The sequence below is a fragment of the Dendrobates tinctorius genome, unplaced genomic scaffold, assembly GCF_039654945.1.
Source record: "Dendrobates tinctorius isolate UK_male_01 unplaced genomic scaffold, ASM3965494v1 ptg000056l, whole genome shotgun sequence".
Classification (NCBI taxonomy): domain Eukaryota; kingdom Metazoa; phylum Chordata; class Amphibia; order Anura; family Dendrobatidae; genus Dendrobates; species Dendrobates tinctorius.
Genome location: NW_027361724.1, coordinates 20,024,765 through 20,046,575, shown reverse-complemented (window position 1 = coordinate 20,046,575; position 21,811 = coordinate 20,024,765). Strand labels below are relative to the sequence as shown.

The 21,811-nt window shown below is 49.2% G+C and overlaps 2 long non-coding RNA genes across 2 annotated transcripts in view; one reads left to right on the top strand and one right to left on the bottom strand.

The window, feature by feature from the left end:
- The window catches only part of LOC141091830 (uncharacterized), an 83,209-nt gene extending 81,614 nt beyond the window's left edge, over positions 1–1,595 (bottom strand). Inside the window, exon 1 of the long non-coding RNA XR_012232597.1 lies at positions 845–1,595. This is a non-coding gene — a long non-coding RNA (uncharacterized lncRNA). The remainder of the gene's footprint in view (positions 1–844) is intronic.
- A 10,853-nt stretch (positions 1,596–12,448) lies between these two features.
- Positions 12,449–19,378, top strand: LOC141091880 (uncharacterized). Its single transcript, XR_012232606.1, has 3 exons — positions 12,449–12,553; positions 18,669–18,763; positions 19,323–19,378. It is a non-coding gene; the product is annotated as an uncharacterized lncRNA (long non-coding RNA).
- The last annotated feature ends 2,433 nt before the right edge of the window (positions 19,379–21,811 follow it).

The window sequence follows — 21,811 nt, the reverse complement described above, 5'->3', positions numbered from 1 at the left end:
TATCTGCGTACTCAGGACAAATTGCACAATAACTTTTGCAGTTCAATTTCTCCTGTTACCCTTGGTAAAATAAAAAAAATTGAACCTGAAGTATTTTTTTTATGAAAAAAAGTTAGATGTTCATTTTTTTTTAAATATTCAAAAAAATTCCTGTGACGCACCTAAAGGGTTAATAAACTTCTTGAATGTGGTTTTGAGCACCTTAAGGGGTGCAGTTTTTAGAATGGTGTCACTTTTGTGTATTTTCTATCATATAGACCCCTCAAAGTGGCTTCAAATGTGATGTGGTCCTAAAAATAAAATGGTGTTGTAAAAATGAGAAATCGCTGGTCAACTTTTAACCCTTATAACTTCCTAACAAAAAAAAATTTTGGTTCCAAAATTGTGCTGATGTAAAGTAAACATGTGGGAAATGTTAGTTATCAAGTTTTTTGTGTGCCTTATCTCTGTGATTTAAGGGCATAAAAATTCAAAGTTGGAAAATTGCGAAATTTTCAAAATTTTCGCCAAATTTCCGTTTTTCTCACAAATAAACGCAAGTTATTTGAATGAAATTTTACCACTAACATGAAGTACAATATGTCACGAGAAAACAATGTCAGAATCACCGGGATCCATGGAAGCGTTCGAGAGTTATGACCTCATAAAGGTACAGTGGTCAGAATTGTAAAAATTGGCCCGGTCATGAACGTGCAAACCACCCTTGGGGGTGAAGGGGTTAACAGACGGAGCTATTTATCTGAAGTATTGCGGTATATATTTCTGTCAAAAACGGAGGTGCTTGCATGAAAAAACATGAATATTTCAATATGAAATGAAAAAAGAAAGAATATGCAGCACTCACCAATGAAGCTGAAAAACTGTGCGTCTTTATTTCACATGAATTCCATCAACAGATATGTGGACATGCAGGACGTTAGAGGAATGCTAGGGGAGGGAGGTGCCGAACAACGGCTGTTTCGCGATTGCTCGCTTCTACGGGTCCAGGTTAAGTACATATAAAGATTGAATACATATAAAGGTTAACTATATACAATATACTCACATCACCAATCACCAAGAGGCTTTTAAACATCATCCGCTTGGAATATCAGAGAAGCAACGCCAAGAAAGAGAACCCCTGGGAGATTCAATACACTGCATGGGCGTCCCCAATTATGCAGGTATCAACACTGTACATGTGTGTATAGGTATCCAAGTTGTGCTTCTGTCTTAGTCATGTTTCTCTGGCCTTATATACTAAATTACACTTATGTGTAACTTTAGCTTCATCCCATCTCTTCAAGTGGCTGGCTTTCAAGATTGGATGAAACTGATAACACGGCATCATCAGACAATGGGTCATAAACCCTTACAATATAAAAGCCACATGGTTTTAGATAAAACCACCACAGACAGAGGTTAAATAAACCTTAATGTTTTACATTGACAAACAACAAATATAGATAAACATAGAACTGTTTGTGAAGTGAAATGGTTTCAGGTAATAAACAATAGTTCTCAAGATGAGCATTGTCTTGGTCTGTAACTGTTTGACCAGAAATGCAGCTCTGTCATGGTCTGAATGCATTCTTTATATTTCAATATGGACTCAAAAATAGCCATTTTTATATTCGCACTACAGGCCAGCGTACCCAACGCTAAATATAGGGTACGATGATCGCATGCAGTGTCATGCGATCATAGGAGCTGACCGGAGGAGACGCGGCCGGGGGTGGAGCTTAGCGGCGGCCCTGTGCTGCGCCTCAGAACGCTAGTCTGAAAGTAGCCTTAGTTGTGTGCCAGGAGCTGCCCCCTCTCACTACTGCGTGCACACTGCTGAAGACGGCCATGGCTGCAGCCACGTGTGCACGCTGCGATTCCCACTCCCCCATGATGCTGCGCAATATGGAGATGCGCCCCTGCCCCCTCCTGACACTGACCCTCCCCCCACTCCGAAAAGACAACAGATTTCCTGGATTGCCTAATGGAGGGGGGGAGGTTAAAAAAAACAAAACAAAAACATTCTCTTCCATGTCTTGGTGCCGCCCCCTGCAGCCCAGCACCCTAGGCACCAGCCCTCCAGTGCCTAGTGGCAAATACAGCCTGACCTTCCCATATGGGGTCAGGGAATTCATCGTCCACCACCTCATGTTCCACTTCCATACTCTGGACCTCCTGACTTGTTGACTTAAAGGGAATCAGTCACCCCATTTTTCCCTATCAGCTGCTGTCACCACCATCAGGGGCTTATCTACAGCATTCTGTAATGCTGTAGATAAGCCCCCGATGTAACCTGAAAGATAAGAAAAACACGTTAGATTATACTTACCGGGGGGGCGGGGGCGGTGGGTGTCGCGGTCTGGTCCGGCACCTCCCATTTTCATACAATGATGTTCTCCTCCTTGCTTCTCCCTCAGCTCCTCTGCTGTTGAGGGCAGAGTAAAGTACTGCAGTTCGCAGGCGCCGGGAAAGGTCACGTAAACTTCCTTGTCCCTTACTCCACGCCTTGTGCTTTTTTAAATTAGGTATATAGTATATGTTTGCGAATTTTCCGTTATTAATGGTGAAAAGACAATATGTAGCCTTGAAAAGGACTTTTGATTTTAGGATACAGCCGCAGTATACCTATGGTAGGAGGGTAAGGGAATAAACCCTGCCTTATGCTGCTAATCCAAAACTATCCCTCCTCCACCAGCTCTCCCTACACTTAATGCAGATAACAGCAGTTTTACTAGAGAAATCACAGTATGGAGCCCTGAAAACGACTTTTGTTTTCAGGGTGTAGCAGCGGTATACAAGTGCAGAAATAGTAATTAAACACTGCCTATATGCTTGCTCTAATCTAAGCTCTCCCTCCTAGATCAACTCTCCCTTAAATTCTTCCAGAGGAGATTATGCCGAGCATCACATCATCGTGTCTTATATTAAGCCCCCATCACATATAGCGATCTCGCTAGCGAGATCGCTGCCGAGTCACAAGTTTTGCTACGCAACAGCAATCTCACCAGCGAGATCGCTGTGTGTGACACTAACCAGCGACCGGCCCCCCTGCCGGTTATCGCTGATCGTCCTGGAATAGCCTGGACATTTTTTTGATCGATGGTCTCCCGCTGGCCAGCACGCATCGCTGCGTGCTGGTAACTAAGGTAAACGTCGGGTTTCTAAGCGGCGCGCGTTGGTAACTAAGGTACACAGTGGGTAACTAAGCGACGTGCGTCGCTTGTTACTCTGTGTCGCTGGTGAAGCTGCCTGTTTGACAGCTCACCAGTGATCGTGTAGCGATGCACCAGTGATCCTGACAAGGTAATATCGTTGTCGGGATCGCTGGTGCGTCGCTATGTGTGATGGGGCCCTAAGACCCAGTGGCGCAATGTGGCCGTCCAATCACAGTAATGCCAGTAGCCAACTGTAATATTAATATTGAGCAGAATGAATTTAAGCCTATTGGTTCTGCCCTCCACAACAGTCACGGTCTCTCATGTAGCCCCTTGGGAAAATTAATAGCCCAGCACTGGAATATATAGTAACATTGTCTATAGTGTCCTCTCCTATATACTGGCCATTTATTCTACAGTAGTGTATCTACCTCCCCATCCAACCATCCATATAATCTAATCTTCTGTAATACTGAAATATATGGGTAATTGTTATCGATTTATCCCTGTTCAAATCAGTAGAAACTACTCCGCAATCACACTGTATGGCAATAATGACATTGTGGCATTTTATATAAGTTTTAAGAGGTCAAGGTGGATAATTAGAGTTAATTTAATGTATATGGTAATGACTTGGTTGTATGGTCTGGTCCCTTTAACTTAGTGACAGAGCCAATTTGCAACTTAATGATCAGGCCAATTTTTACCATTCTGACCACTGTCACTTTATGAGGTAATAACTCTGGAACGCTTTAACGCAGGGGTCTCAAACTCGGCAGAGTAAATGGGCCGCACATAAAAAAAAGAAAGCTGGCGGGCCGCATTCCTTTCAAACTTAATACAGTCACAATTGATAGCGGTATCTAAGGGGTTAAATGGCCGCGATCGGTGCTAATACCGATCGTGGCCGTTCAAATAGGATGTCAGCTGCGATGTACAGCTTACCTCAGCAGATGATAGTGTCGGCTCTGCATGTCAGCCGGTGCTATCATCTCGCTGTACACGCACAGCCACTGTCACCTGCACAATCCAGCAATGGGGGGAAAGTCATGCCTCCACTCTTTGCGCGCTGGCATGATGTCATTACACAGCGCCAGAGGGATGTCGTCAGGCAGGACCACAGCCACTACGGAGCGGCGCACTCCTCTCTTCTAATGTGAGCGTACACACGCGACTCCGCTCCGTACACCACGTACACACGTGACTCCGCTCCGTACACCTCGTACACACGCGGCTCCGCTCCGTACAGCTCGTACACACGCGGCTCCGCTCCGCACACCTCGTACACACGCGGCTCCGCTCCGCACACCTCGTACACACGCGACTCCGCTCCGTACACCTCGTACACACGCGGCTCCGCTCCGTACACCTCGTACACACGCGGCTCCGCTCCGCAAACCTCGTACACACGCGGCTCCGCTCCGTACACCTCGTACACACGCGGCTCCGCTCCGCACACCTCGTACACACGCGGCTCCGCTCCGTACACCTCGTAAACACGCGGCTCCGCACACCTCGTACACACGCGGCTCCGCTCCGTACACCTCGTACACACGCGGCTCCGCTCCGTACACCTCGTACACACGCGGCTCCGCTCCGTACACCTCGTACACACGCGGCTCCGCTCCGTACACCTCGTACACACGCGGCTCCGCTCCGTACACCTCGCACACAAGCGGCTCCGCTCCGTACACCTCGTACACACGCGGCTCCGCTCCGTACACCTCGTACACACGCGGCTCCGCTCCGTACACCTCGTACACACGCGGCTCCGCACACCTCGTACACACACGGCTCTGCTACATCCACCTTGTAAACCCCTCCTGATCCACACAGAAACTTACCCAGCACCATGACAATCAGCACAGACAAAGACAGCAGAGGTCTGCATACACTGAGGCCCTTGATCATGTGACCCCCTGACTCCTCCTTCTCCTCTGATCTCACCCCCGCTTCCTGTGCACACAGAACACACAGCCATCGCGCACTCCTGGATGGCTGCGTGCCTTCCCCCTTCTACCTGCCTCAGGGCGTGAGACATGTGGTGCACCGCGGGCCGCAGATGACTGCCTCAGGGGCCGCATGAGACCTCTGCTTTAACGGATTCCGCTGATTCTGAGAATGTTTTTCGTGACATATTGTACCTCATGGTAGTGGTGAAATTTCTTGGACATGACTTGCGTTTATTTATGCAACAAATGGAAATATGGCAAAAAAATTTTGCAATTTTCAAAATTTAATTTTTATGCCCTGTAAGATAGGGCTGACTGTGTGTGTTGGGGGCAGGGCCAGACTGGGACTAAAATTCAGCCCTGGCATGTGAAGGTGCACAGGCCCACTTGTCACATGGTGACTCTATAACATATAGTCACAGCTGTGTCCAGTATTACAGCTCAGTCCTATTTATTGCTCTTGATTTGAACCCAGGACCCAAGAGCTGCATCCTGCTGATACCCCAACACTGGGCCGCTGCCCTGTCTCTATTACTGCACCTGCTGTGTGGTACAATAACCCTCTTACTGCCCCACATAATAATGCCTCTTTTGTGCCCTATAGATGGTAAAATTGCCCCCCAAAAATATTAATGCACTGTGCAAATGCACTAGAAAACAGTATCTGCATTTTCCCCCCCTAGAAAGTAATAATGCCCTATGTACACATATGATGGCCATTGTATTCTGAGTGCCCCTACAACAAATATGCTTCTTAAGTGCCTGCTTAACATCTACTAATGTCCCCTGAGTCCCCAATGTACAACTCCTCTATATACATTATGATGGGGAAACTGTTCCCCTATATACAGTATAATACACCAACAGTTCCTCTATACACAATATGATGTTCCCACAACTGCGCTCTACACAGTATGATGGGCCCACAGCTCCTCTGTACACATTACGGTGATTCCACAGCTCCACTATACACAGTATGGTGGTCTGACAGCTCCTCAATCACAGTACGGTGGTTCCACAGCTCCACTCTACACAGTACGGTGGTTCCACAGCTCCACTATACACAGTATGGGGTCCCAGAGCTCCACTATACACAGAATGATGGGCCCACAGCTCCACTATACACAGTATGGTGGTCCCAGAGCTTCACTATACACAGAATGATGGGCCCACAGCTCCACTATACACAGTATGGTGGTCCCAGAGCTCCACTATACACAGAATGATGGGCCCACAGCTCCACTATACACAGTATGGTGGTCCCAGAGCTCCACTATACACAGTATGATGGGCCCACAGCTCCACTATACACAGTATGATGGGCCCACAGCTCCACTATATACAGTACGGTGGTCCCAGAGCTCCACTATACACAGTATGATGGGCCCACAGCTCCACTATACACAGTATGATGGGCCCACAGCTCCACTATACACAGTATGATGGGCCCACAGCTCCACTATACACAGTATGATGGGCCCACAGCTCTACTATACACAGTACGGGGTCCCAGAGCTCCACTATACACAGTATGGTGGTCTGACAGCTCCTCAATCACAGTACAGTGGTTCCACAGCTCCACTCTACACAGTATGGTGGTTCCACAGCTCCGCTATACAGAGTATGAATGGCCCACAGCTCCACTATACACAGAATGATGGGCCCACAGCTCCACTATACATAGTATGATGCAGGGCTGTGGAGTCAGTAAGCCAAACCTGCGACTCCGACTCCTCAATTTCCCTTACACCGACTCCAACTCCGACTCCGACTCCCACACATATTGCTTATATTTAAGTGAAAAATTTATTGTAGTACAATGTGAACCTCAGACATTTAATCATTTTTATGATCCAATAATCAAGATATTTAGATAGAACAGAATATATATTGGTGTACTACCCGGTTTTCATTCTTTTTGGTACAGATACGATATGGATAGACAGATATGGATAAATGGATAGATAGAGCAGATTTCTAATCTGTTTTTGCTATTGAAAACATTATCTATGAGCTCAAAAACCTTCCAGGTGATGCAGTTTTTTAAAAAGATGATCAACTTTTGCAGCTGAAAAACGTATCCTCAAAAAACACAGGAAAAACGCTGTGTGTGAATGTAGCCTTAGATCAGGAATAGAACAGCCATTTATAGGACATTTCCTAACTTTCCCAAACTCCTATGAAAAAATATTCAGCACATCCTGCATTGAACTACTGTGCCCAATTTATTATATATTTTAGGAGTCGGAGTCGGTCCATTTTATACCGACTCCAACTCCGTCTCCACCAAAATGAGCTCCGACTCCGACTCCACGACTCCGACTCCACAGCCCTGGTATGATGGGCCCACAGCTCCACTATACACAGAATGATGGACCCACAGCTCCACTATACACAGAATGATGGGCCCACAGCTCCACTATACACAGTATGGTGGTCCCAGAGCTCCACTATACACAGAATGATGGGCCCACAGCTCCACTATACACAGTATGGTGGTCCCAGAGCTCCACTATACACAGTATGATGGGCCCACAGCTCCACTATACACAGTATGATGGGCCCACAGCTCCACTATATACAGTACGGTGGTCCCAGAGCTCCACTATACACAGTATGATGGGCCCACAGCTCCACTATACACAGTATGATGGGCCCACAGCTCCACTATACACAGTATGATGGGCCCACAGCTCTACTATACACAGTACGGGGTCCCAGAGCTCCACTATACACAGTATGGTGGTCTGACAGCTCCTCAATTACAGTACAGTGGTTCCACAGCTCCACTCTACACAGTATGGTGGTTCCACAGCTCCGCTATACAGAGTATGAATGGCCCACAGCTCCACTATACACAGAATGATGGGCCCACAGCTCCACTATACAGAGTATGAATGGCCCACAGCTTCCCTATACATAGCATGATGTCCCCACTCTTCCCCTAAAATACTGAATTATGAATCCCATAGTGGCCCTCAGACTATATAATGGCCCCCGCATTAGTCCCCAAACTGTATAATGGTCCCCGAATTAGTTCCCAAACTAAATAATGGCCCCCGCATTAACTCCCAAACTGTACAGTATAATGCTCCCCCACATTAGCTCCCAAACTGTATAATGGCCCCTGCATTAGTCCACAAGTTATATAATGGCTGCTGAAATAGTCCTGAAAATGTATGAGGGCCCCCACACAGTTTTGGGGTCCCTCACACTATGTATACAGTAAGGTTCCCCCATTCTTTATTATGCCCCCACATGACACCACAAGTTTTAATTAAAAAAAATCATATACTTTTCTAACCCAGAATCCAGTGGCAAGGCAATGTGCTGTAACAGCACCGACTCCCGCACCAAATGTCAGAGTCCCGGTGCCAGAACTCTGACATCCTCGTTGTGCTTCGTTCTGTAGACCTGAGGCATAAAGTGATCTGACGTCTACAGAACAGAAAGCGGTGGTGCCGGAAGATCATGTCTCCCTGCTCTACCGCAGGGCTTACCGGTGTATGCGCATCATACATGCTGATTAATTACAGTAAGGGCAGTGTAGCCCTGGATGGGCGCCCTGAGCGCGGGGGCCGGGACAACCGTACAAGCTGCACCCTGGTATCTACGCTACTGTATACTGTGACTACAGACATCTGATATTACACCAGTCACATATTACCCTGTATATAACATCCGATGTCTGCGCACACAGTATATTATATCCCTAATATATCCTATACAATGTGTACAGACATCGGCTGTTATATACAGTGTAATATGGCATGCTAGATATTACACTACTACTGCAGACATCAGATTTTACACTATCACATATTACCCTGTAAATAAAATCAGATGTGTGTGCACATAGTATTGGATATGTCAGTGACATATTCTCCTATACACTGTATGTACTAAGTGCACTGTGTATATACAGTGGGGAAAAAAAGTATTTAGTCAGTCAGCAATAGTGCAAGTTCCACCACTTAAAAAGATGAGAGGCGTCTGTAATTTACATCATAGGTAGACCTCAACTATGGGAGACAAACTGAGAAAAAAAAATCCAGAAAATCACATTGTCTGTTTTTTTTTCATTTTATTTGCATATTATGGTGGAAAATAAGTATTTGGTCAGAAACAAAATTTCTTCTCAATACTTTGTGATATATCCTTTGTTGGCAATGACAGAGGTCAAACGTTTTCTGTAAGTCTTCACAAGGTTGCCACACACTGTTGTTGGTATGTTGGCCCATTCCTCCATGCAGATCTCCTCTAGAGCAGTGATGTTTTTGGCTTTTCGCTTGGCAACACGGACTTTCAACTCCCTCCAAAGGTTTTCTATAGGGTTGAGATCTGGAGACTGGCTAGGCCACTCCAGGACCTTGAAATGCTTCTTACGAAGCCACTCCTTCGTTGCCCTGGCGGTGTGCTTTGGATCATTGTCATGTTGAAAGACCCAGCCACGTTTCATCTTCAATGCCCTTGCTGATGGAAGGAGGTTTGCACTTAAAATCTCACGATACATGGCCCCATTCATTCTTTCATGTACCCGGATCAGTCGTCCTGGCCCCTTTGCAGAGAAACAGCCCCAAAGCATGATGTTTCCACCACCATGCTTTACAGTAGGTATGGTGTTTGATGGATGCAACTCAGTATTCTTTTTCCTCCAAACACGACAAGTTGTGTTTCTACCAAACAGTTCCAGTTTGGTTTCATCAGACCATAGGACATTCTCCCAAAACTCCTCTGGATCATCCAAATGCTCTCTAGCAAACTTCAGACGGGCCCGGACATGTACAGGCTTAAGCAGTGGGACACGTCTGGCACTGCAGGATCTGAGTCCATGGTGGCGTAGTGTGTTACTTATGGTAGGCCTTGTTACATTGGTCCCAGCTCTCTGCAGTTCATTCACTAGGTCCCCCCCGCGTGGTTCTGGGATTTTTGCTCACTGTTCTTGTGATCATTCTGACCCCACGGGGTGGGATTTTGCGTGGAGCACCAGATCGAGGGAGATTATCAGTGGTCTTGTATGTCTTCCATTTTCTAATTATTGCTCCCACAGTTGATTTCTTCACTCCAAGCTGGTTGGCTATTGCAGATTCAGTCTTCCCAGCCTGGTGCAGGGCTACAATTTTGTTTCTGGTGTCCTTTGACAGCTCTTTGGTCTTCACCATAGTGGAGTTTGGAGTCAGATTGTTTGAGGGTGTGCACAAGTGTCTTTTTATACTGATAACAAGTTTAAACAGGTGCCATTACTACAGGTAATGAGTGGAGGAAAGAGGAGACTCTTAAAGAAGAAGTTACAGGTCTGTGAGAGCCAGAAATCTTGATTGCTTGTTTCTGACCAAATACTTATTTTCCACCATAATATGCAAATAAAATGAAAAAAAAACCAGACAATGTGATTTTCTGGATTTTTTTTTCTCAGTTTGTCTACCATAGTTGAGGTCTACCTATGATGTAAATTACAGACGCCTCTCATCTTTTTAAGTGGTGGAACTTACACTATTGCTGACTGACTAAATACTTTTTTTCCCCACTGTATATGACTGACTGATCACTCGCCCCAATTGGACAGACCATCAGCAGATTTGGCTTTCAGTACCATCTTTATGCTGATGACACACAACTATATACGTCTTCCCCCGACCTTACCCCCGCTGTACTACAGAACGCCAGTGACAGTCTGTCCGCAGTCTCCAACATCATGTCCTCCCTCTATCTGAAATGCAACCTCGCTAAAACTGAACTACTTCTGCTCCCGCCATCTACTAACCTCCCTAAATCTGACATTTCCCTCTCCGTGGGTGGTACCACAATAACACCCCGGCAGCAGGCGTGCTGTCTGGGTGTTATGTTTGACACCAATCTCTCCTTCACATCCCATATACAATCTCTAGCTCGCTCTTGCCGCTTACACCTAAATAACATCTCTAGAATCCTCCCTTTTCTCACTATGGAAACAAAAAAAACCCTCACTGTTGCATTGATCCACTCCCGCCTGGATTACTACAACGCTCTATTAATTGGCCTCCCCGTCACTCGACTATCCCCTCTCCAGTCCATACTTAATGCAGCGGCCAGGATCGTCCATCTGGCTAATCGATACTCGGACGCGTCCGCTCTTCGCCAGCCCTTACATTGGCTGCCCATTCATTATAGGATCCAATTCAAAGTACTTGTTCTCACCCACAAAGCTCTCCACAGTGCGGCACCCCCTTACATCTCTTCCCTCATTTCTGTCTATCGGCCTAGCCGATCGCTGCGTTCTGCAAACGACTTTCGACTAACCTCTGCACTAATCCGTACCTCCCACTCCCGACTCCAAGACTTCTCCCGTGCTGCTCCTATCCTCTGGAATGCTCTACCCAAGAAATCAGGACTATCCACAATTTTCATAGTTTTAGGCGCTCCCTCAAAACACATTTGTTCAGAGCGGCCTATCACGTTCACTAATCAAAGTCATTCTATGTGTAAGTGTGCGTGTGTAGCTCATTCACTATCTCCATCCTTCACTCCCTCAAGATGGCTGGACCTTCATTGTAAATACACCCCTGTACTTTGTATCTCCCCCACCTCACTGTAGATTGTAAGCTCTCACGAGCAGGGTCGTCTTATTTCGTCTTATTTTGCTTTAATTATTGTATTGTTAACGTTGTTACTTATGACTTGTGTTTTGAAACTGTTAAACTGTAAAGCGCTGCGGAATATGTTGGCGCTATATAAATAAAGATTATTATCACTCCTGGAGCGGGCTACAGGCCATACATGAGATGATATATGGTGGCTGTATATATTATATGCAGTGTATGATGTCCTGGAGCCGGGCTGAGGAGCAGTCAGCCTATGATCCTGTATACAGCTGGCTGCTGTGAGACTGGGAGTCATTGCTGCAGCTTGATCTTACACACAGATAGGGGGACGCTGGAGCTGATGACCCCACTGACAGCGCGACCCGATCTGTGTCAAGGTTCAAGCTGGGCAATAAATCATCTCACCTGCCTCAGCGAGTCAGCTCGACTGCAGACAACCAGACAAGGCAATATCTGACCCTGCCAGAGACCACCTGCCCCGGCCCCCTGCTCTGCTGACCTCATCACAGGAGCTCCTCTCAGGCCGGCCGGCTTGCAAGTGACGTCCACTCTCACATCATGCGGTGTGTCTGCAATACTGGGATGGCGGCACTTGTACAACTCTATGGTACAGTACAGTGCCGACCGGGAGGCAAGTATTTGTTTCGCAGTTTAGTTCTGTAGTGGGCGTGTCAGGGGGAGGTGGCAGTGTTTGTGAGCTGCAGCGCTGATTGGTTCACCACGGCAGTGAGGGCGGTGCATTTATGAGCGCGCTCACATCCAGATCCAGGGACAGGCTGGGAAGGTGTAAGTCGCGCAATCAAGAGCCCGCAGAAGGTGGAAGGCGGCGGCGCGCATTCATGGGCGCGCATTGTTACCGGACGCGGCGTTGCGCATTTCACAGGTACTGGGCGCATATTTCACAGGTGCAGCGTCTGCGCATTTTATCCCTCAAGTATGGCCCATATTTGTTATAGGCACTAAGCACTTTATTTTGTCAATTCTTAGGACTAACAAGCAGCAGATACTTATCTGATCCTTTATATATCTTCTGTCATTTATGTAATTGTCAGTACTACATGTTTAATAAACTTTGCTTATTATTTTTATGTTATTGGACTTGTACTCCCCTTTTTTTCTCTGTTTAACCTGTAAAATATGCGCCTAGCACCTGTGAAATGCGCAGACGCTGCACCTGTGAAATATGCGCCCAGCGTCTGCGCATTTCACAGGTGCTGGGCGCATATTTCACAGGTGCAGCGTCTGCACATTTTACAGGTGCTGGGCGCATATTTCACAGGTGCAGCGTCTGCGCATTTCACAGGTGCTGGGCGCATATTTCACAGGTGCAGCGTCTGCACATTTTACAGGTGCTGGGCGCATATTTCACAGGTGCAGCGTCTGCACATTTTACAGGTGCTGGGCGCATATTTTAAAGGTGCAGCGTCTGCGCATTTCACAGGTGCTGGGCGCATATTTCACAGGTGCTGCGTCTGCACATTTTACAGGTGCTGGGCGCATATTTTAAAGGTGCAGCGTCTGCGCATTTCACAGGTGCTAGGCGCATATTTCACAGGTGCAGCGTCTGCGCATTTCACAGGTGCTGGGCGCATATTTCACAGGTGCAGCGTCTGCGTTTCACAGGTGCTGGGGGCATATTTCACAGGTGCAGCGTCTGTGCATTTCACAAGTGCTGGGCGCATATTTCACAGGTGCAGCGTCTGCGCATTTCACAGGTGCTGGGCGCATATTTCACAGGTGCAGCGTCTGTGCATTTCACAAGTGCTGGGAGCATATTTCACAGGTGCAGCGTCTGTGCATTTCACAAGTGCTGGGAGCATATTTTACAGGTGCTGGGCACATATTTCACAGGTGCAGCATCTGCGCATTTCACAGGTGCTGGGCGCATATTTCACAGGTGCAGCGTCTGCGTTTCACAGGTGCTGGGGGCATATTTCACAGGTGCAGCGTCTGTGCATTTCACAAGTGCTGGGAGCATATTTCACAGGTGCAGCGTCTGTGCATTTCACAGGTGCTGGGCGCATATTTCACAGGTGCAGCGTCTGCGCATTTCACAGGTAATAGGCGCATATTTTACAGGTGCTGGGCACATATTTCACAGGTGCAGCATCTGCGCATTTCACAGGTGCTGGGCGCATATTTCACAGGTGCAGCGTCTGCGTTTCACAGGTGCTGGGGGCATATTTCACAGGTGCAGCGTCTGTGCATTTCACAAGTGCTGGGAGCATATTTCACAGGTGCAGCGTCTGTGCATTTCACAGGTGCTGGGCGCATATTTCACAGGTGCAGCGTCTGCGCATTTCACAGGTAATAGGCGCATATTTTACAGGTGCTGGGCACATATTTCACAGGTGCAGCATCTGCGCATTTCACAGGTTCTGGGCGCATATTTCACAGGTGCAGCGTCTGCGCAATTCACAGCTGCTGGGCGCATATATCACAGGTGCAGCGTCTGCATTTCACAGGTGCAGCGTCTGCCCATATTTCACAGGTGCTGGGCACATGTTTCACAGGTGCTGGGCGCATATTTCACAGGTGCAGTGTCTGCGCATTTAACAGGTGCAGTGTCTGCGCATTTAACAGGTGCTTGGCGCATATTTCACAGGTGCAGCGTCTGCGCATTTCACAGGTGCTGGGCGCATATTTCACAGGTGCAGCGTCTGCGCATTTCACAGGTGCTGGGCGCATATTTCACAGTTGCTGCGTCTGCACATTTCACAGGTGCTGGGCGCATATTTTACAGGTGCAGCGTCTGCGCATTTTACAGGTGCAGCGTCTGCGCATTTTACAGGTGCAGCGTCTGCGCATTTTACAGGTGCAGCGTCTGCGCATTTTACAGGTGCAGCGTCTGCGCATTTCACAGGTGCAGCGTCTGCGCATTTCACAGGTGCAGCGTCTGCGCATTTCACCGGTGCAGCATCTGCGCATTTCACCGGTGATAGGCGCATATTTTACAGGTACAGCGTCTGCGCATTTCACAGGTGCTGGGCGCATATTTCACAGATGCTGCGTCTGCACATTTCACAGGTGCTGGGCGCATATTTTACAGGTGCTGGACGCATAGTTCACAGGTGCTGCGTCTGCACATTTCACAGGTGCTGGGCGCATATTTCACAGGTGCAGCATCTGCGCATTTCACAGGTGCTGGGCGCATATTTCAAAGGTGCAGCGTCTGTGCATTTCACAAGTGCTGGGCGCATATTTCACAGGTGCAGCATCTGCGCATTTCACAGGTGCTGGGCGCATATTTCACAGGTGCAGCGTCTGCGCATTTCACAGGTGCAGCGTCTGCGCATTTCACCGGTTCAGCGTCTGCGCATTTCACCGGTGATAGGCGCATATTTTACAGGTACAGCGTCTGCGCATTTCACAGGTGCTGGGCGCATATTTCACAGATGCTGCGTCTGCACATTTCACAGGTGCTGGGCGCATATTTTACAGGTGCTGGACGCATAGTTCACAGGTGCTGCGTCTGCACATTTCACAGGTGCTGGGCGCATATTTCACAGGTGCAGCATCTGCGCATTTCACAGGTGCTGGGCGCATATTTCAAAGGTGCAGCGTCTGTGCATTTCACAAGTGCTGGGCGCATATTTCACAGGTGCAGCATCTGCGCATTTCACAGGTGCTGGGCGCATATTTCACAGGTGCTGCGTTTGCACATTTCACAGCTGCTGGGCGCATATTTTAAAGGTGCAGCGTCTGCGCATTTCACAGGTGCTGGGCGCATATTTTACAGGTGCAGCGTCTGCGCATTTCACAGGTGCTGGGCGCATATTTCACAGGTGCAGCGTCTGCGCATTTCACAGGTTCTAGGCGCATATTTTACAGGTGCAGCGTCTGCACATTTCACAGGTGCTGGGCGCATATTTCACAGGTGCAGCGTCTGTGCATTTCACAAGTGCTGAGCGCATATTTCACAGGTGCAGCGTCTGCGCATTTCAGATGTGCTGGGCGCGATTTTCACTGGTGCAGCGTCTGCGCATTTCACTGGTGCAGCATCTGCGCAATTCACAGGTGCTAGGCGCATATTTCACAGGTGCAGTGTCTGCGCATTTCACATGTGCTGGGCGCATATTTTACAGGTGCAGCGTCTGCGCATTTAACAGGTGCTGGGTGCGCTTTTCAGGTGCTGGGCGCATATTACACCGGTGCAGCGTCTGCGCATTTCACAGGTGCTGGGCGCATATTTCACCGGTGCAGCGTCTGCATTTCACAGGTGCTGGGGGCATATTTCACAGGTGCAGCGTCTGCGCATTTCACAGGTAATAGGCGCATATTTTACAGGTGCTGGGTGCATATTTCACAGGTGCTGCGTCTGCATATTTTACAGGTGCTGGGCACATATTTCACAGGTGCAGCATCTGCGCATTTCACAGGTTCTGGGCGCATATATCACAGGTGCAGCGTCTGCATTTCACAGGTGCAGCGTCTGCATTTCACAGGTGCAGCGTCTGCCCATATTTCACAGGTGCTGGGCACATGTTTCACAGGTGCTGGGCGCATATTTCACAGGTGCAGCATCTGCGCGTTTCACAGGTGCTGGGCGCATATTTCACAGGTGCAGCGTCTGCGCATTTCACAGGTGCTGGGCGCATATTTCACAGGTGCAGTGTCTGCGCATTTAACAGGTGCTGGGCGCATATTTCACAGGTGCAGCGTCTGCGCATTTCACAGGTGCTGGGCGCAATTTTCACAGGTGCAGCGTCTGCACATTTCACAGGTGCTGGGCGCATATTTCACAGTTGCTGCGTCTGCACATTTCACAGGTGCTGGGCGCATATTTTACAGGTGCAGCGTCTGCGCATTTTACAGGTGCAGCGTCTGCGCATTTTACAGGTGCAGCGTCTGCGCATTTCACAGGTGCTGGGCGCATATTTCACAGGTGCAGCGTCTGCACATTTCACAGGTGCTGGGCGCGCTTTTTACAGGTGCAGTGTCTGCGCATTTAACAGGTGCTGGGCACGCTTTTCACAGGTGCAGCGTCTGCGCATTTCACAGGTGCTGGGCACGCTTTTCACAGGTGCAGCGTCTGTGCTTTTCACAGGTGCTGGGCGCATATTTCACAGGTGCAGCGTCTGCGCATTTAACAGGTGCTGGGCGCATATTTCACAGGTGCAGTGTCTGCGCATTTCACAGGTGTGGGCGCGCTTTTCACCGGTGCAGCGTCTGCGCATTTCACAGGTGCTGGGCGCGATTTTCACAGGTGCAGCGTCTGCACATTTCACAGGTGCTGGGCGCGATTTTCACAGGTGCTGCGTCTGCACATTTCACAGGTGCAGCGTCTGCGCATTTGACAGGTGCTGGGCGCATATTTCACAGGTGCAGTGTCTGTGCATTTAACAGGTGCGCATTTCACAGGTGCTGGGCGTATATTTCACAGGTGCTGGGCGCGCTTTTCACAGGTGCAGCGTCTGCGCATTTCACAGGTGCTGGGCGCGCTTTTCACCGGTGCAGCGTCTGCGCATTTCACAGGTGCTGGGCGCGCTTTTCACAGGTGCAGTGTCTGCGCATTTCACAGGTGCTGGGCGCATATTTCACAGGTGCAGTGGCTGCGCATTTCACAGGTGCTGAGCGTGCTTTTCACCGGCGCAGCGTCTGCGCATTTCACATGTGCTGGGCGCATATTTCACAGGTGCAGCGTCTGCACATTTCACAGGTGCTAGGCGCATATTTCACAGGTGCAGCGTGTGCGCATTTCACAGGTGCTGGGCGCACTTTTCACAGGTGCAGCGTCTGCGCATTTCGCAGGTGCTGGGCGCGCTTTTCACAGGTGCAGCGTCTGCGCATTTCACTAGTGCTGGGTGCATATTTCACAGGTGCAGCGTGTGCGCATTTCACAGGTGCTGGGCGCATATTTCACAGGTGCAGCGTCTGCGCATTTCACAGGTGCTGGGCGCGCATTTCACAGGTGCTAGGCGGATATTTCACAGGTGCTGGGCGCATATTTCACAGGTGCTGGGCGCGCTTTTCACAGGTGCTGGGCGCGCTTTTCACAGGTGCAGCGTCTGCGCATTTCACAGGTTCTGGGCACGGTTTTCAAAGGTGCAGCGTCTGCGCATTTCACAGGTGCTAGGCGCGCTTTTCACAGGTGCAGCATCTACGCATTTCACAGGTGCTGGGCGCGCTTTTCACAGATGCAGAGTCTGCGCATTTGACTGGTGCTGGGCGCATATTTCACATGTACTGGGCGCGTTTGACAGTTGCTGGGCACGCATTTCACAGGTGCAGCGTCTCCGCACATTTCTGCCTCTCCACTGTTTGCCACTCTGCCATATGATCCATATTCTACCTATAGTAAGCTGTTGCCATTATTCCCAGGTGCTGCGTGTCCACGCATTCTGGAGCACGCATTTCTGCCTCTCACTGCACATTTAGGGTGTGTGCACACGTTGCGGATTGCGCTGCGGATTTAGCCCTGCGGATCCGCAGCAGTTTCTGCTGCACTGTACAGTACCATTTAAGTCTTTGGAAAATGAAAAACGCACTGCATACGTTACGTATTTTTCCGCGTCGATTTGCTGTGGTTTAAAATTTGCAGCATGTCACTTCTTTGTGCGGAATCCACAGCGGTTTCACACCTGATCCATTACAGGTGTCAAACCGCAGGCTAATACGCACTAAATCCGCAGGTAAAACGCAGGTCATTTTACCTGCAGATTTAGCCAAATCTGCGTGCAAAAATCTGCACCACAATCTGCAACGTGAACCCTAAGGAGCAGAAGGCGGACATTCATGAGCGCGCATTTCTGTGTCTCCACCATTTGCCACTCTGCCGTATGATCCGTATTCTGCCTCTAGCAAGCTGTTGCCTTTATTCCCAGGTGCTGCGTCTCCTGGAAGGTGTGGGTTGGAAAGAGCTGCTGATTCAATTAGCCACATTGGCTATTTTGGAGACTGCGGACGACCTGAAAAGTCAGCTAATTCCATGTACAAGCTCTCGTCTCTATGTATCTATGATATTTTTTGGTGAGTGACCAGATGTCTCCTGATTGTAGGCGACTTTGAGGACTCCTACCTTCAAGTATCACCTGGATTTGGGACAGAACAGCCAGTCGTACGACGCTCTCGCACATATTCCCGAACATAGCAGGTGAGACTGAGGTCCGCTGGCTCGTGGTGTGGGGCGGGGGTCTGATGGCTCAGGGTGTGGGGTGCAGGACTGAGCGTGGTGTGGGGTGCAGGGCTGACAGCTCGTGGTGTGGGGCGGAGATGAGTACGTTGTGCCTGAGCCTTAGACCCCAGCGTATGCTCCATAAATGGCCAGATGGAGGATGGAAGCATCTCTTTCGCGTCTGTCCCTGATCATGAGCAGCTCCGTACACCCGCTCCTCTCCTGTAGCGTACATGCACCTCATTGGTTGGGAATGTATTGGCTCTGCAGCTCCGTGCTTTGATTGGCTGCCAGGCTGCAATTGTCCTGACGCTGTTTGGTTTATCAGGGCAGTGAAGGTCGCATTCAGGAGCACACTCCGTCATTACGGACTCGTGCACCTGTGATATCTACTGGGGTTCATCTGTATCACTGGGTCTGTTGTACCTGCGCTATACACTGTAGTGGCTGTAGCTCCATGCTCTGCCACACTCGTATTAAACAAAAGAAAAACAAGAAGCCATGTGACTGAAAGATTTATTTATTTTTATTATTATAGAGATGGATCCCGCAGCCAGTAATGGCGTCCAGCAGCAGTAGATACAGGTTAATATAGTAGCAGTGTAAGGCAGCAATAGTATTACTATATATAGGTACGGAAGTTACTATATATTGGTAGGTCTGTAGCATTACTGTAGATACGGTATGTAGTATATTAGTACATTATATGGGTAGAATATTGGAGTACAGACCCCCATGAAGTGCGCTTTCAGAGTATCATGATTGTCCCATGTATCCCATTTGCATTTAACCCCTTAGTGAGTAGGCCTGATTTTGCCTTTGAAAGAGAACTCCAGAGAATAGAAGTTAGAGGCAAACATTCGAATAGGGGTTACATAGCATATCTGTGTGGGTGTGCCTGCTCACACCCTCACCAATCACCAGCACGTGGGCTCTGAATCACACCCTCACCAATCACCAGCACGTGGGCTCTGAATCACCCTCACCAATCACCAGCACGTGGGCTCTGAATCACCCTCACCAATCACCAGCACGTGGGCTCTGAATCACCCTCACCAATCACCAGCACGTGGGCTCTGAATCACACCCTCACCAGTCACCAGCACGTGGGCTCTGAATCACACCCTCACCAATCACCAGCACGTGGGCTCTGAATCACCCTCACCAATCACCAGCACGTGGGCTCTGAATCACACCCTCACCAATCACCAGCACGTGGGCTCTGAATCACACCCTCACCAGTCACCAGCACGTGGGCTCTGAATCACACCCTCACCAATCACCAGCACGTGGGCTCTGAATCACACCCTCACCAATCACCAGCACGTGGGCTCTGAATCACACCCTCACCAATCACCAGCACGTGGGCTCTGAATCACACCCTCACCAATCACCAGCACGTGGGCTCTGAATCACACCCTCACCAATCACCAGCACGTGGGCTCTGAATCACCCTCACCAATCACCAGCACGTGGGCTCTGAATCACACCCTCACCAATCACCAGCACGTGGGCTCTGAATCACACCCTCACCAATCACCAACACGTGGGCTCTGAATCACACCCTCACCAATCACCAGCACGTGGGCTCTGAATCACACCCTCACCAATCACCAGCACGTGGGCTCTGAATCACACCCTCACCAATCACCAGCACGTGGGCTCTGAATCACACCCTCACCAATCACCAGCACGTGGGCTCTCAATCACACCCTCACCAATCACCAGCACGTGGCCTCTGAATCACACCCTCACCAATCACCAGCACGTGGCCTCTGAATCACACCCTCACCAATCACCAGCACGTGGCCTCTGAATCACACCCTCACCAATCACCAGCACGTGGCCTCTGAATCACCCTCACCAATCACCAGCACGTGGGCTCTGAATCACACCCTCACCAATCACCAGCACGTGGGCTCTGAATCACACCCTCACAAATCACCAGCACGTGGGCTCTGAATCACACCCTCACCAATCACCAGCACGTGGGCTCTGAATCACACCCTCACCAGCACGTGGGCTCTGAACGAGCCCAAGTACTAGCAGCCTGAATGGCTTGCACTGTGCGTGTGTGCGGCTAGTGCACCATTGATTCCTATGGGAGACGTGGCCATCTTGCTTTTGTCGCTTTCATAGGAATGAATGGATCGCTTGCCGCACATTCACAGTGCTTGACGCTCGCGCTGCCAGTACTTGGGTCAGAGCCACCGTGCTGACGATCGTTGTCGGTGTGAACGGGCAGACACATATCAATCTGTTAGTTAACCCCTATCCTCCAAAGTACTCCTTTAATGACCAGGCCAAAATTGGAAAATCTGGTGTGTGTCACTTTAACAGACAGTAATGTCATAAAGAATTTTCATATTAAAGTAATTCAATGTTTTTGTCACATATTGTACTTTATTTAGGTGTTAGAATTACATTAATACGATTTGCGCATATTTAACCCCTTTCCTACATTAGACGTACTATTCCGTCCATGTGACTTAGGACCTAACTCCCAAGGACGTAATAGTACGAAATAGCGATCAGAGGCGCCCCCCGTGGGAAGCGCCGCTTATTGCGGCCGGATGTCAGCTTATTATCACAGCTGACACCCGGCACTATATGTCAGGGGCGGTCACGGACCGCCCCCAGCACGTTAACCCCTGGCACACTGCGATCAAACACGATCATAGTGTACCGGGGGTTTAGGGAAGCATCGGCAGGGAGGGGCTCCCTCCGTGCTTCCCTGAGACCCCTGCAGCAGCGTGATGTGTAGTGCTGCTGCGGGGGCCTGCTTCCTGCAGGTCCCCGTATCCAATATGGCGGCGGGGACCTTCGTGGGGCCTGTAGGGAGCTGGCTTCCTCACTGCCTGCAGAGCGCAGCCATGAGGAAGCCTGCAGCAGTGCCTGTGGCAGATCGCGGATCTGTCACAGCGATCTGTGATGTGTCAGATCAGCGATCTGTCACATGACAGTTATGTCCCCCTGGGACAGTGTAATAAAGTTCAAAATAAAAAAAAAGTGTCAAAATAATTTATA